The 12,488-nt window shown below is 68.9% G+C and overlaps 6 pseudogenes; all 6 read right to left on the bottom strand.

The window, feature by feature from the left end:
• Positions 1 to 566: 566 nt before the first annotated feature.
• On the bottom strand, positions 567 to 686 carry LOC148754406 (5S ribosomal RNA; annotated as a pseudogene).
• A 2,319-nt stretch (positions 687 to 3,005) lies between these two features.
• LOC148754407 (5S ribosomal RNA) lies at positions 3,006 to 3,125 on the bottom strand (annotated as a pseudogene).
• Positions 3,126 to 5,175: 2,050 nt separating this feature from the next.
• Positions 5,176 to 5,295, bottom strand: LOC148754408 (5S ribosomal RNA; annotated as a pseudogene).
• A 1,436-nt stretch (positions 5,296 to 6,731) lies between these two features.
• On the bottom strand, positions 6,732 to 6,851 carry LOC148754409 (5S ribosomal RNA; annotated as a pseudogene).
• A 2,320-nt stretch (positions 6,852 to 9,171) lies between these two features.
• Positions 9,172 to 9,291, bottom strand: LOC148754410 (5S ribosomal RNA; annotated as a pseudogene).
• A 2,050-nt stretch (positions 9,292 to 11,341) lies between these two features.
• Positions 11,342 to 11,461, bottom strand: LOC148754411 (5S ribosomal RNA; annotated as a pseudogene).
• Positions 11,462 to 12,488: the final 1,027 nt, after the last annotated feature.

Genomic DNA, 12,488 nt, shown 5'->3' on the forward strand with positions numbered 1-12,488 from the left:
GTTGGCGGCGTCGGCGGCAGCGGCGCGGGAGGGTTGCGAGGTCGGTGATGGAGGCGGCGGCAGCGTTGGGGGCTGTGTCGGCGGGCGCTGGGCGCGGGGAGGGTTGGCGCCGGCGGCGGCGGCGGTAGCGGGGAAGAGGGCGGTGCTGGCGGCGGAGGAGGGGAGAGCAGAGGCGGGAGATTGAAGCAGTACAGCGATGGCGGTGGCGAGGGCGGGGGCAGGGGTGAGGGCAGCGCTGGAGGGGGGTGTGGGGAGCGCGGTGATGGCGGCGGATTTGGCGGTGGCGGCGGGGGCGAGGGCAGCGCTGTTGGCGGTGGCGGCGATCGAAGGTCGGCGAAGGGATCGAGATGACAGCCTCCGGGACTGAAGAGGACTGAGAAGAGGGTGTGCGGGGGAGCCCTGGCCGACGGGCCTGGTGTGCGGCCGGGGCTGCCAGCTTGTAGTGCCTGGCGGCTAACCCTCTGCTGGTCAGGGGGACCTTCGGCTGGCTGGGCGGCTGCAGAGAGGCAAGGGGCGGCAGGGGTTCGCAGGGAGCCACGCCGGGGCGGCGATGCAAAAGGAGAGGCGAGCAAAAGCCTGCAGCTATTCCCAGGCGGTCTCCCATCCAAGTACTAACCAGGCCCCTCCCTGCTTAGCTCCCGAGATCAGACGAGATCTGGCGCGTGCAGGGTGGTGTGGCCTTAGGCGCTGGGACCCGGCTCCCGGCACTCCAAGAGCCTGCTCCCGACCTGCTTCTGAGCGCACGCCATGCTGCTGGGCCGCTCGGGTGGCGAGCACGTCTGCCCGAGCGCCTCCCGCCAGCTCCCCGCCTCCTCCGGACGCCGCTGGTGTGGGCGACGGGCTACTCCTGGCCCGCAGCGAGGCCCCTTCGCGCCCCCCAGTGGCTCTAACGGGCCTCCGTCACTTCCCTGACTGTGACATATGTCTGGGCGCCCTGGCATCCTGGGCCTCCCCAGGCCCCGAAGGGCTTTTACCCCGCCCCCCTACCCCAACCCCTCTCATCTCCCCCCAGCCCCACAACCGCACACCCCCCTTGCTGCTGTGCTGTCCCCACCTCTCAGGGCCACCGAGGGGGTCGCAGGGTCCTCTCAGTCCCCTCCACCCTAGGGACGTGCAACCCAGGCCCTGGCCCTGGCCGGCCCCACCCACTGGCCCAAAGCCAGGGAGAGCCACCCGCCACCAGGGGGCAGCACCTCCAGTCCGCCGCCACCCTTCCTCACACAGCCTTCTTTCTGGGTTCTCGCCCCTCGTCAGCGACCGGCGTCCCGCCCGATCACTGTTCACTTCACTGGCTACACGTCACCTCTCCTGACCCAGGGAGGTGAGAGAGAGGATGAGAGAAGGCCAGAGACAGAGCAAGAGAGAGGCGGAGAGAGACCGACGGGGACTGTGGGGACAGACTCGCAGAGAGCACTTTCCAGGCTCTGGGCCTCGCGTGGAGGGGTGCTGCGTGGGGGCTGCATGGATATCAGCCGTGACCGCTTGGACATCAGCTGTTGCCAGTTGGCCATTGGCCACCGGCAGAGCTGCGGTGGCCAAGCTAGGAAGCGCGGATTGTGGACTGCAAATTGCAGAGGGGCGCGGAATGCAGTTGGCCGGCTTGGTGGGTCGGTAAGTTGGCGGGTCTGTTGGTTGGCAGAGAATCGGCCGGCAGGCTGGGGATCGGGCGGCTCCGGCTTGCCGAGTCTCCAAGCCAGCCGCCCGTGAGACATGGTGCTATGAGCCCCCTATCCGTGGTCTGTTGGTGTTCCCTCTTGGCCTCGCCAAATCCTGCATTCTTGTGCGGGCAGAGGGGCTAGAGTCCCCGCAGGACAGGGACAGACAGACAGAACGGGAGGAGGAGTAAGAGGGAGCGAGATGGAAATATACACGTATATGTACATGTATGTATCTAGACATACAGAGAGACATGGACAGAGACAGAGAAAGAGGGGGCTGGCACGCGGGGAGAGAGCTCCTGAGCCAGAGCCAGGGCCCAACAGGCACCTCTCAGAGCCTGACAGATATGGGGTGGGGGAGGGTGGGAGGGACGCACAGGCGGGCACACGGAGTGTTACAGACGCACTGAGGCTGTGTTGAAGTGGCGGCTCCTCCACCGGAGTGTGGTCGTGCCCGGGGCTGGGCTCCTCTAAGGAGGCATTGCCCTGGCGTTGGCAGTCACCATTGAAGCCTCCGGGGCGGCCCGCCAGGGTCTCCGGAGGGCCTGTGGTCTCTGAGCCCCGCCCAGGCACCCGCCCGCGGGAGGAGAGTGGCACCCCCAGGCACCCTGGTTGTGAGGGTTGTGTGCCTGCGTGCCTGCTCTGCCCTTGTGGTGGTCTCCCCTGGAGTCGATGTCGCGTGGTGTGTTGGGGTGCTGCTCCCGCCGTCCCCTGGTTTGTCCCGGCTCTTTGTGCCCTGTGTTTCAGGGACACCGTGGCCGGCGGGAAGGGAGGGCTCCTGGCTCTTGTGGGAGACGGGAGGGGCGCGCGGGGGTGTGGGGCGAGGTGCCTGCCAGCGGAGACAGAAGACTCCGGTGGGGCGGGGCGTGTGGGCGTCCCGTTTGCCCGAGGTCACGCCGATCGTGTGTGTCGGGACCCGAGGGCAGGCGCAGGGATGGGCGTGCCCTGGGCTCGGGGAGAGGTGCAAAGCACCGGCACATCCTGGGATGGAGAGAGCCTGGTGGAGGCCTGCGCCGGCAGGCAGCCCTGGCTTGGGCGTTGGGGGTTGCGGCGGCGGCAGGGTCGGGGAGCGAGAGGGAGCCCTGCGATGGCGGTGGCGGCGACCGAGAGGCGGCTGACTGCTGCAGGCTGAGGGCCTGCCTTGGCGAAGAGCACTAAGAAGAGGGAGTGGGGGGGAGCCCTGGCCGACAGGCCTGGTGTGCGGCCGGGGATGCGAGCTTGTAGTGCTGGGCGACTGACCCTCCTCTGGCCAGGGGGACCTTCGGCTGCCTGGGCGGCTGCAGAGGGGCAAGGTGCGGCAGGGGTTCGGAGGGAGCCACGCCGGGGCGGCGGCGCAAAAGGAGAGGCGAGCAAAAGCCTGCAGCTATTCCCAGGCGGTCTCCCATCCAAGTACTAACCAGGCCCCGCCCTGCTTAGCTCCCGAGATCAGAGGAGATCGGGCGCGTTCAGGGTGGTATGGCCCTAGACGCTGGGACCCGGCTCCCCGCGCCCCAAGAGCCTGCTCCCGGCCTGCCTCTGACCGCGCGCGCCGTGCTGCTGGGCCGCTAGGGTGGCGAGCACGTCTGCCTGAGCGGCTCCCGCCCGCTCCCCGCCTCCTCCGGACGCCGCTGGTGTGGGCGACGGGCTACTCCTGGCCCGCAGCGAGGCACCTTCGCGCCCCCCAGTGGCTCCACAGGCCTCTGTCACTTCCCTGACTGTGACATATGTCTGGGCGCCCTGGCATCCTGGGCCTCCCCAGGCCCCGAAGGGCTTTTACCCCGTCCCCCTACCCCAACCCCTCAAATCTCCCCCCAGCCACACAACCGCACACCCCCCTTGCTGCTGTGCTGTCCCCACCTCTCAGGGCCACCGAGGGGGTCGCAGGGTCCTCTCAGTCCCCTCCGGCCCTAGGGACGTGCAACCCAGGCCCTGGCCCTGACCGGACCCATCCACAGGCCCAAAGCCAGGGAGAGCCACCCGCGCCACCAGGGTGCAGCATCTCCAGTCTGCAGCCACCCTTCGTCACAAGCCTTCAGTCTGGGCCCTGGAACCCTCGTCAGCGACCGGAGCCCCGCCCGATGTCCGGTCCCTTCACTGGCTACACGTCACCTCTCCTGACCCAGGGAGGTGAGAGAGAGGATGAGAGAAGGCCAGAGACGGAGCAAGAGAGAGGCGGAGAGAGACAGACGGGGACTGTGGGGACAGACTCGCAGAGAGCACTCTCCAGGCTCTGGGCCTCGCGTGGAGGGGTGCTGCTTGGGGGCTGCATGGTCATCAGCTGTGACCGCTTGGCCATCAGCTGTTGCCAATTGGCCACTGGCCACCGGAGGAGCTGCGGTGGCCAAGCTAGGAAGCGCGGATGGTGGACTGCAAATTGCAGAGGGGCGCGGATTGCAGTGGGCCCGCTTGGCGGGTCGACGGGCGGTGTGTCGGTGGGTTGGCAGAGAAGCGGCCGACAGGTTGGGGATCGGGCGGCTCCGGCTTGCCGTGTCTCCGAGCCAGCCGCCCGTGAGACATAGTGCTATGAGCCCCCTATCCGTGGCTCTGTTGGTGTTCCCTCTTGGCCTCGCCATATCCTGCGTTCTTGTGCGGGCAGAGGGACTAGAGTCCCCGCAGGACAGGGACCGACAGAGAGAACGGGAGGAGGAGAAAGAGGGAGCGAGATCGAAATATACACCTATATGTACCTGTATGTACCTAGACATACAGAGAGACATGGACAGAGACAGAGAAAGAGGGGGCTGGCACGCGGGGAGAGAGCTCCTGAGCCAGAGCCAGAGCCCAACAGGCACGTCACAGAGCCAGAGAGACATGGGGTGGGGGAGGGGGGAGGGACGCACAAGCGGGCACACGGACTGGGACAGACGCACTGACGCTGCTTTGAAGTGGCAGCTTCTCAACCGAAGTGTGGTCATGCCCGTGGCTGGGCTCCACTAAGGAGGCAGTGCCCGGGCATTGAAAGTCACCCTTGAAGCCCCCGGGCCGGGCGGGAGGGCCAGTGGGCTCCGAGCCCCGCCCAGGAACCCCCCGCCCCGCGGGAGGAGAGTGGCAGCCCACAGGCACCCTGGTTGAGAGTGTTGTGTGCCTGCGTGCCTGCACTTCCCCTTGTGGTGGTCTCTCCTGGAGTCCGAGGGCGTGCGGTGTGTTGGGGTGCTGCTCCCTCAGTCCCCTGCTTTGTCCCGGCTCTTTGTACCCTGTGTGTTGGGGCCACTGCGGGAAGGGAGGGTTCCTGGCTCTTGTGGGCGATGGGAGGGGGCGCGCGGGGGTGTGGGGAGAGGTGCCTGCCGGCGGAGACACAGGCTCGGCTAACTGCTGCTGGCTGACTGCCTGCCTCGGCGAAGAGGACTAAGAAGAGGGTGTGGGGGTGAGCCCTGGCCGACGGGCCTGGTGTGCGGCCGGGGCTGCCAGCTTGTAGCGCCGGGTGGCTGACCGGCCTCTGGCCAGGGGGACCTTCGGCTGGATGGGCGGCTGCAGAGGGGCAAGGGGCGGCAGGGGTTCGGAGGGAGCCACGCAGGGGCGGCGGCGCAAAAGGAGAGGCGAGCAAAAGCCTACAGGTATTCCCAGGCGGTCTCCCATCCAAGCACTAACCAGGCCCCTCCCTGCTTAGCTCCCGAGATCAGAGGAGATCGGGCGCGTTCAGGGTGGTACGGCCATAGACGATGGGACTCGGCTCCCCGCGCCCCAAGAGCCTGCTCCCGGCCTGCCTCGTGAGCGCGCGCCATGCAGATGCGCGGCTCCGGTGGTGAGCATCGACCTGCTGGCCGGCTCTGCCAGCACCGTGTCCCCCTCCCAGTCCGGCTCCCCGCCTCTTCCGAATGCCCCAGGCGTGGGCGGCGGGCTACTCCTGGCCGGCAGCGAGGCCCCTTCGCGCCACCCGAGGCTCCATGGGACACTGCCACTTCCCTGATGGTGCCAGAATTCGTGGAACTCTGGCATCCTGGGACTCCCCGGACCCAGACCGCCATACACCCCGCCCCCCTACCGCCACCAGGTTTACCAACAACCGCACCCCCAAGGCTGGGGGAGGCCTGCACCAGCAGGCAACCCTGGGCTTGGGAGTTGTGGGAGGACCCCGCGGCGGCGGCTTGGGCGGCTGCGGAGGGGGGGGCGGCGGCGGCGGCGGCGGCGGCGGCGGCGGCGGCGGCGGCGGGGGCGGAGGAGGCCGGGAGAGCAGAGGCGGGAGATTGAGGGAGTATGGCGATGGTGGCGGCGGCGGCGGCGGGGGCTGGGGCGGAGGCGGGGGAGATGGCGGTGCTGGAGGCGGGGAGAGCAGAGGAGGGAGATTGAGGGAGTGCGGCAATGGCGGCGGCGGGGGCGGGGGTGGGGAACAGGGCAGCACTGGCGGCGGGGATGGGGAGCGCGGTGCTGGCGGCCAAGGGGGAGAGAGCAGAGGAGGGAGTTTGAGGGAGTACGGCGATGGCGGCGGCGGGGGCGGGGGAGGGGGCGAGGGCAGCGCTGGCGGAGGGGGTGGGGAGCGCGGTGATCCTGGCGGCGGCGGCGGGAGAAGCGGGGGCTGATCGCGAGCAGCGTTGGCGGCGTCGGCGGCAGCGGCGCGGGAGGGTTGCGAGGTCGGTGATGGAGGCGGCGGCAGCGTTGGGGGCTGTGTCGGCGGGCGCTGGGCGCGGGGAGGGTTGGCGCCGGCGGCGGCGGCGGTAGCGGGGAAGAGGGCGGTGCTGGCGGCGGAGGAGGGGAGAGCAGAGGCGGGAGATTGAAGCAGTACAGCGATGGCGGTGGCGAGGGCGGGGGCAGGGGTGAGGGCAGCGCTGGAGGGGGGTGTGGGGAGCGCGGTGATGGCGGCGGATTTGGCGGTGGCGGCGGGGGCGAGGGCAGCGCTGTTGGCGGTGGCGGCGATCGAAGGTCGGCGAAGGGATCGAGATGACAGCCTCCGGGACTGAAGAGGACTGAGAAGAGGGTGTGCGGGGGAGCCCTGGCCGACGGGCCTGGTGTGCGGCCGGGGCTGCCAGCTTGTAGTGCCTGGCGGCTAACCCTCTGCTGGTCAGGGGGACCTTCGGCTGGCTGGGCGGCTGCAGAGAGGCAAGGGGCGGCAGGGGTTCGCAGGGAGCCACGCCGGGGCGGCGATGCAAAAGGAGAGGCGAGCAAAAGCCTGCAGCTATTCCCAGGCGGTCTCCCATCCAAGTACTAACCAGGCCCCTCCCTGCTTAGCTCCCGAGATCAGACGAGATCTGGCGCGTGCAGGGTGGTGTGGCCTTAGGCGCTGGGACCCGGCTCCCGGCACTCCAAGAGCCTGCTCCCGACCTGCTTCTGAGCGCACGCCATGCTGCTGGGCCGCTCGGGTGGCGAGCACGTCTGCCCGAGCGCCTCCCGCCAGCTCCCCGCCTCCTCCGGACGCCGCTGGTGTGGGCGACGGGCTACTCCTGGCCCGCAGCGAGGCCCCTTCGCGCCCCCCAGTGGCTCTAACGGGCCTCCGTCACTTCCCTGACTGTGACATATGTCTGGGCGCCCTGGCATCCTGGGCCTCCCCAGGCCCCGAAGGGCTTTTACCCCGCCCCCCTACCCCAACCCCTCTCATCTCCCCCCAGCCCCACAACCGCACACCCCCCTTGCTGCTGTGCTGTCCCCACCTCTCAGGGCCACCGAGGGGGTCGCAGGGTCCTCTCAGTCCCCTCCACCCTAGGGACGTGCAACCCAGGCCCTGGCCCTGGCCGGCCCCACCCACTGGCCCAAAGCCAGGGAGAGCCACCCGCCACCAGGGGGCAGCACCTCCAGTCCGCCGCCACCCTTCCTCACACAGCCTTCTTTCTGGGTTCTCGCCCCTCGTCAGCGACCGGCGTCCCGCCCGATCACTGTTCACTTCACTGGCTACACGTCACCTCTCCTGACCCAGGGAGGTGAGAGAGAGGATGAGAGAAGGCCAGAGACAGAGCAAGAGAGAGGCGGAGAGAGACCGACGGGGACTGTGGGGACAGACTCGCAGAGAGCACTTTCCAGGCTCTGGGCCTCGCGTGGAGGGGTGCTGCGTGGGGGCTGCATGGATATCAGCCGTGACCGCTTGGCCATCAGCTGTTGCCAGTTGGCCATTGGCCACCGGCAGAGCTGCGGTGGCCAAGCTAGGAAGCGCGGATTGTGGACTGCAAATTGCAGAGGGGCGCGGACTGCAGTTGGCCGGCTTGGTGGGTCGGTAAGTTGGCGGGTCTGTTGGTTGGCAGAGAATCGGCCGGCAGGCTGGGGATCGGGCGGCTCCGGCTTGCCGAGTCTCCAAGCCAGCCGCCCGTGAGACATGGTGCTATGAGCCCCCTATCCGTGGTCTGTTGGTGTTCCCTCTTGGCCTCGCCAAATCCTGCATTCTTGTGCGGGCAGAGGGGCTAGAGTCCCCGCAGGACAGGGACAGACAGACAGAACGGGAGGAGGAGTAAGAGGGAGCGAGATGGAAATATACACGTATATGTACATGTATGTATCTAGACATACAGAGAGACATGGACAGAGACAGAGAAAGAGGGGGCTGGCACGCGGGGAGAGAGCTCCTGAGCCAGAGCCAGGGCCCAACAGGCACCTCTCAGAGCCTGACAGATATGGGGTGGGGGAGGGTGGGAGGGACGCACAGGCGGGCACACGGAGTGTTACAGACGCACTGAGGCTGTGTTGAAGTGGCGGCTCCTCCACCGGAGTGTGGTCGTGCCCGGGGCTGGGCTCCTCTAAGGAGGCATTGCCCTGGCGTTGGCAGTCACCATTGAAGCCTCCGGGGCGGCCCGCCAGGGTCTCCGGAGGGCCTGTGGTCTCTGAGCCCCGCCCAGGCACCCGCCCGCGGGAGGAGAGTGGCACCCCCAGGCACCCTGGTTGTGAGGGTTGTGTGCCTGCGTGCCTGCTCTGCCCTTGTGGTGGTCTCCCCTGGAGTCGATGTCGCGTGGTGTGTTGGGGTGCTGCTCCCGCCGTCCCCTGGTTTGTCCCGGCTCTTTGTGCCCTGTGTTTCAGGGACACCGTGGCCGGCGGGAAGGGAGGGCTCCTGGCTCTTGTGGGAGACGGGAGGGGCGCGCGGGGGTGTGGGGCGAGGTGCCTGCCAGCGGAGACAGAAGACTCCGGTGGGGCGGGGCGTGTGGGCGTCCCGTTTGCCCGAGGTCACGCCGATCGTGTGTGTCGGGACCCGAGGGCAGGCGCAGGGATGGGCGTGCCCTGGGCTCGGGGAGAGGTGCAAAGCACCGGCACGTCCTGGGATGGAGAGAGCCTGGTGGAGGCCTGCGCCGGCAGGCAGCCCTGGGCTTGGGCGTTGGGGGTTGCGGCGGCGGCAGGGTCGGGGAGCGAGAGGGAGCCCTGCGATGGCGGTGGCGGCGACCGAGAGGCGGCTGACTGCTGCAGGCTGAGTGCCTGCCTTGGCGAAGAGCACTAAGAAGAGGGAGTGGGGGGGAGCCCTGGCCGACAGGCCTGGTGTGCGGCCGGGGATGCGAGCTTGTAGTGCTGGGCGACTGACCCTCCTCTGGCCAGGGGGACCTTCGGCTGCCTGGGCGGCTGCAGAGGGGCAAGGTGCGGTAGGGGTTCGGAGGGAGCCACGCCGGGGCGGCGGCGCAAAAGGAGAGGCGAGCAAAAGCCTGCAGCTATTCCCAGGCGGTCTCCCATCCAAGTACTAACCAGGCCCCGCCCTGCTTAGCTCCCGAGATCAGAGGAGATCGGGCGCGTTCAGGGTGGTATGGCCCTAGACGCTGGGACCCGGCTCCCCGCGCCCCAAGAGCCTGCTCCCGGCCTGCCTCTGACCGCGCGCGCCGTGCTGCTGGGCCGCTAGGGTGGCGAGCACGTCTGCCTGAGCGGCTCCCGCCCGCTCCCCGCCTCCTCCGGACGCCGCTGGTGTGGGCGACGGGCTACTCCTGGCCCGCAGCGAGGCACCTTCGCGCCCCCCAGTGGCTCCACGGGCCTCTGTCACTTCCCTGACTGTGACATATGTCTGGGCGCCCTGGCATCCTGGGCCTCCCCAGGCCCCGAAGGGCTTTTACCCCGTCCCCCTACCCCAACCCCTCAAATCTCCCCCCAGCCACACAACCGCACACCCCCCTTGCTGCTGTGCTGTCCCCACCTCTCAGGGCCACCGAGGGGGTCGCAGGGTCCTCTCAGTCCCCTCCGGCCCTAGGGACGTGCAACCCAGGCCCTGGCCCTGACCGGACCCATCCACAGGCCCAAAGCCAGGGAGAGCCACCCGCGCCACCAGGGTGCAGCATCTCCAGTCTGCAGCCACCCTTCGTCACAAGCCTTCAGTCTGGGCCCTGGAACCCTCGTCAGCGACCGGAGCCCCGCCCGATGTCCGGTCCCTTCACTGGCTACACGTCACCTCTCCTGACCCAGGGAGGTGAGAGAGAGGATGAGAGAAGGCCAGAGACGGAGCAAGAGAGAGGCGGAGAGAGACAGACGGGGACTGTGGGGACAGACTCGCAGAGAGCACTCTCCAGGCTCTGGGCCTCGCGTGGAGGGGTGCTGCTTGGGGGCTGCATGGTCATCAGCTGTGACCGCTTGGCCATCAGCTGTTGCCAATTGGCCACTGGCCACCGGAGGAGCTGCGGTGGCCAAGCTAGGAAGCGCGGATGGTGGACTGCAAATTGCAGAGGGGCGCGGATTGCAGTGGGCCCGCTTGGCGGGTCGACGGGCGGTGTGTCGGTGGGTTGGCAGAGAAGCGGCCGACAGGTTGGGGATCGGGCGGCTCCGGCTTGCCGTGTCTCCGAGCCAGCCGCCCGTGAGACATAGTGCTATGAGCCCCCTATCCGTGGCTCTGTTGGTGTTCCCTCTTGGCCTCGCCATATCCTGCGTTCTTGTGCGGGCAGAGGGACTAGAGTCCCCGCAGGACAGGGACCGACAGAGAGAACGGGAGGAGGAGAAAGAGGGAGCGAGATCGAAATATACACCTATATGTACCTGTATGTACCTAGACATACAGAGAGACATGGACAGAGACAGAGAAAGAGGGGGCTGGCACGCGGGGAGAGAGCTCCTGAGCCAGAGCCAGAGCCCAACAGGCACGTCACAGAGCCAGAGAGACATGGGGTGGGGGAGGGGGGAGGGACGCACAAGCGGGCACACGGACTGGGACAGACGCACTGACGCTGCTTTGAAGTGGCAGCTTCTCAACCGAAGTGTGGTCATGCCCGTGGCTGGGCTCCACTAAGGAGGCAGTGCCCGGGCATTGAAAGTCACCCTTGAAGCCCCCGGGCCGGGCGGGAGGGCCAGTGGGCTCCGAGCCCCGCCCAGGAACCCCCCGCCCCGCGGGAGGAGAGTGGCAGCCCACAGGCACCCTGGTTGAGAGTGTTGTGTGCCTGCGTGCCTGCACTTCCCCTTGTGGTGGTCTCTCCTGGAGTCCGAGGGCGTGCGGTGTGTTGGGGTGCTGCTCCCTCAGTCCCCTGCTTTGTCCCGGCTCTTTGTACCCTGTGTGTTGGGGCCACTGCGGGAAGGGAGGGTTCCTGGCTCTTGTGGGCGATGGGAGGGGGCGCGCGGGGGTGTGGGGAGAGGTGCCTGCCGGCGGAGACACAGGCTCGGCTAACTGCTGCTGGCTGACTGCCTGCCTCGGCGAAGAGGACTAAGAAGAGGGTGTGGGGGTGAGCCCTGGCCGACGGGCCTGGTGTGCGGCCGGGGCTGCCAGCTTGTAGCGCCGGGTGGCTGACCGGCCTCTGGCCAGGGGGACCTTCGGCTGGATGGGCGGCTGCAGAGGGGCAAGGGGCGGCAGGGGTTCGGAGGGAGCCACGCAGGGGCGGCGGCGCAAAAGGAGAGGCGAGCAAAAGCCTACAGGTATTCCCAGGCGGTCTCCCATCCAAGCACTAACCAGGCCCCTCCCTGCTTAGCTCCCGAGATCAGAGGAGATCGGGCGCGTTCAGGGTGGTACGGCCATAGACGATGGGACTCGGCTCCCCGCGCCCCAAGAGCCTGCTCCCGGCCTGCCTCGTGAGCGCGCGCCATGCAGATGCGCGGCTCCGGTGGTGAGCATCGACCTGCTGGCCGGCTCTGCCAGCACCGCGTCCCCCTCCCAGTCCGGCTCCCCGCCTCTTCCGAATGCCCCAGGCGTGGGCGGCGGGCTACTCCTGGCCGGCAGCGAGGCCCCTTCGCGCCACCCGAGGCTCCATGGGACACTGCCACTTCCCTGATGGTGCCAGAATTCGTGGAACTCTGGCATCCTGGGACTCCCCGGACCCAGACCGCCATACACCCCGCCCCCCTACCGCCACCAGGTTTACCAACAACCGCACCCCCAAGGCTGGGGGAGGCCTGCACCAGCAGGCAACCCTGGGCTTGGGAGTTGTGGGAGGACCCCGCGGCGGCGGCTTGGGCGGCTGCGGAGGGGGGGGCGGCGGCGGCGGCGGCGGCGGCGGCGGCGGCGGCGGCGGCGGGGGCGGAGGAGGCCGGGAGAGCAGAGGCGGGAGATTGAGGGAGTATGGCGATGGTGGCGGCGGCGGCGGCGGGGGCTGGGGCGGAGGCGGGGGAGATGGCGGTGCTGGAGGCGGGGAGAGCAGAGGAGGGAGATTGAGGGAGTGCGGCAATGGCGGCGGCGGGGGCGGGGGTGGGGAACAGGGCAGCACTGGCGGCGGGGATGGGGAGCGCGGTGCTGGCGGCCAAGGGGGAGAGAGCAGAGGAGGGAGTTTGAGGGAGTACGGCGATGGCGGCGGCGGGGGCGGGGGAGGGGGCGAGGGCAGCGCTGGCGGAGGGGGTGGGGAGCGCGGTGATCCTGGCGGCGGCGGCGGGAGAAGCGGGGGCTGATCGCGAGCAGCGTTGGCGGCGTCGGCGGCAGCGGCGCGGGAGGGTTGCGAGGTCGGTGATGGAGGCGGCGGCAGCGTTGGGGGCTGTGTCGGCGGGCGCTGGGCGCGGGGAGGGTTGGCGCCGGCGGCGGCGGCGGTAGCGGGGAAGAGGGCGGTGCTGGCGGCGGAG

The sequence above is a fragment of the Rhinolophus sinicus genome, unplaced genomic scaffold (assembly GCF_057876585.1).
Source record: "Rhinolophus sinicus isolate RSI-liver-muscle unplaced genomic scaffold, RSI-T2T HiC_scaffold_19, whole genome shotgun sequence".
NCBI lineage: Eukaryota > Metazoa > Chordata > Mammalia > Chiroptera > Rhinolophidae > Rhinolophus > Rhinolophus sinicus.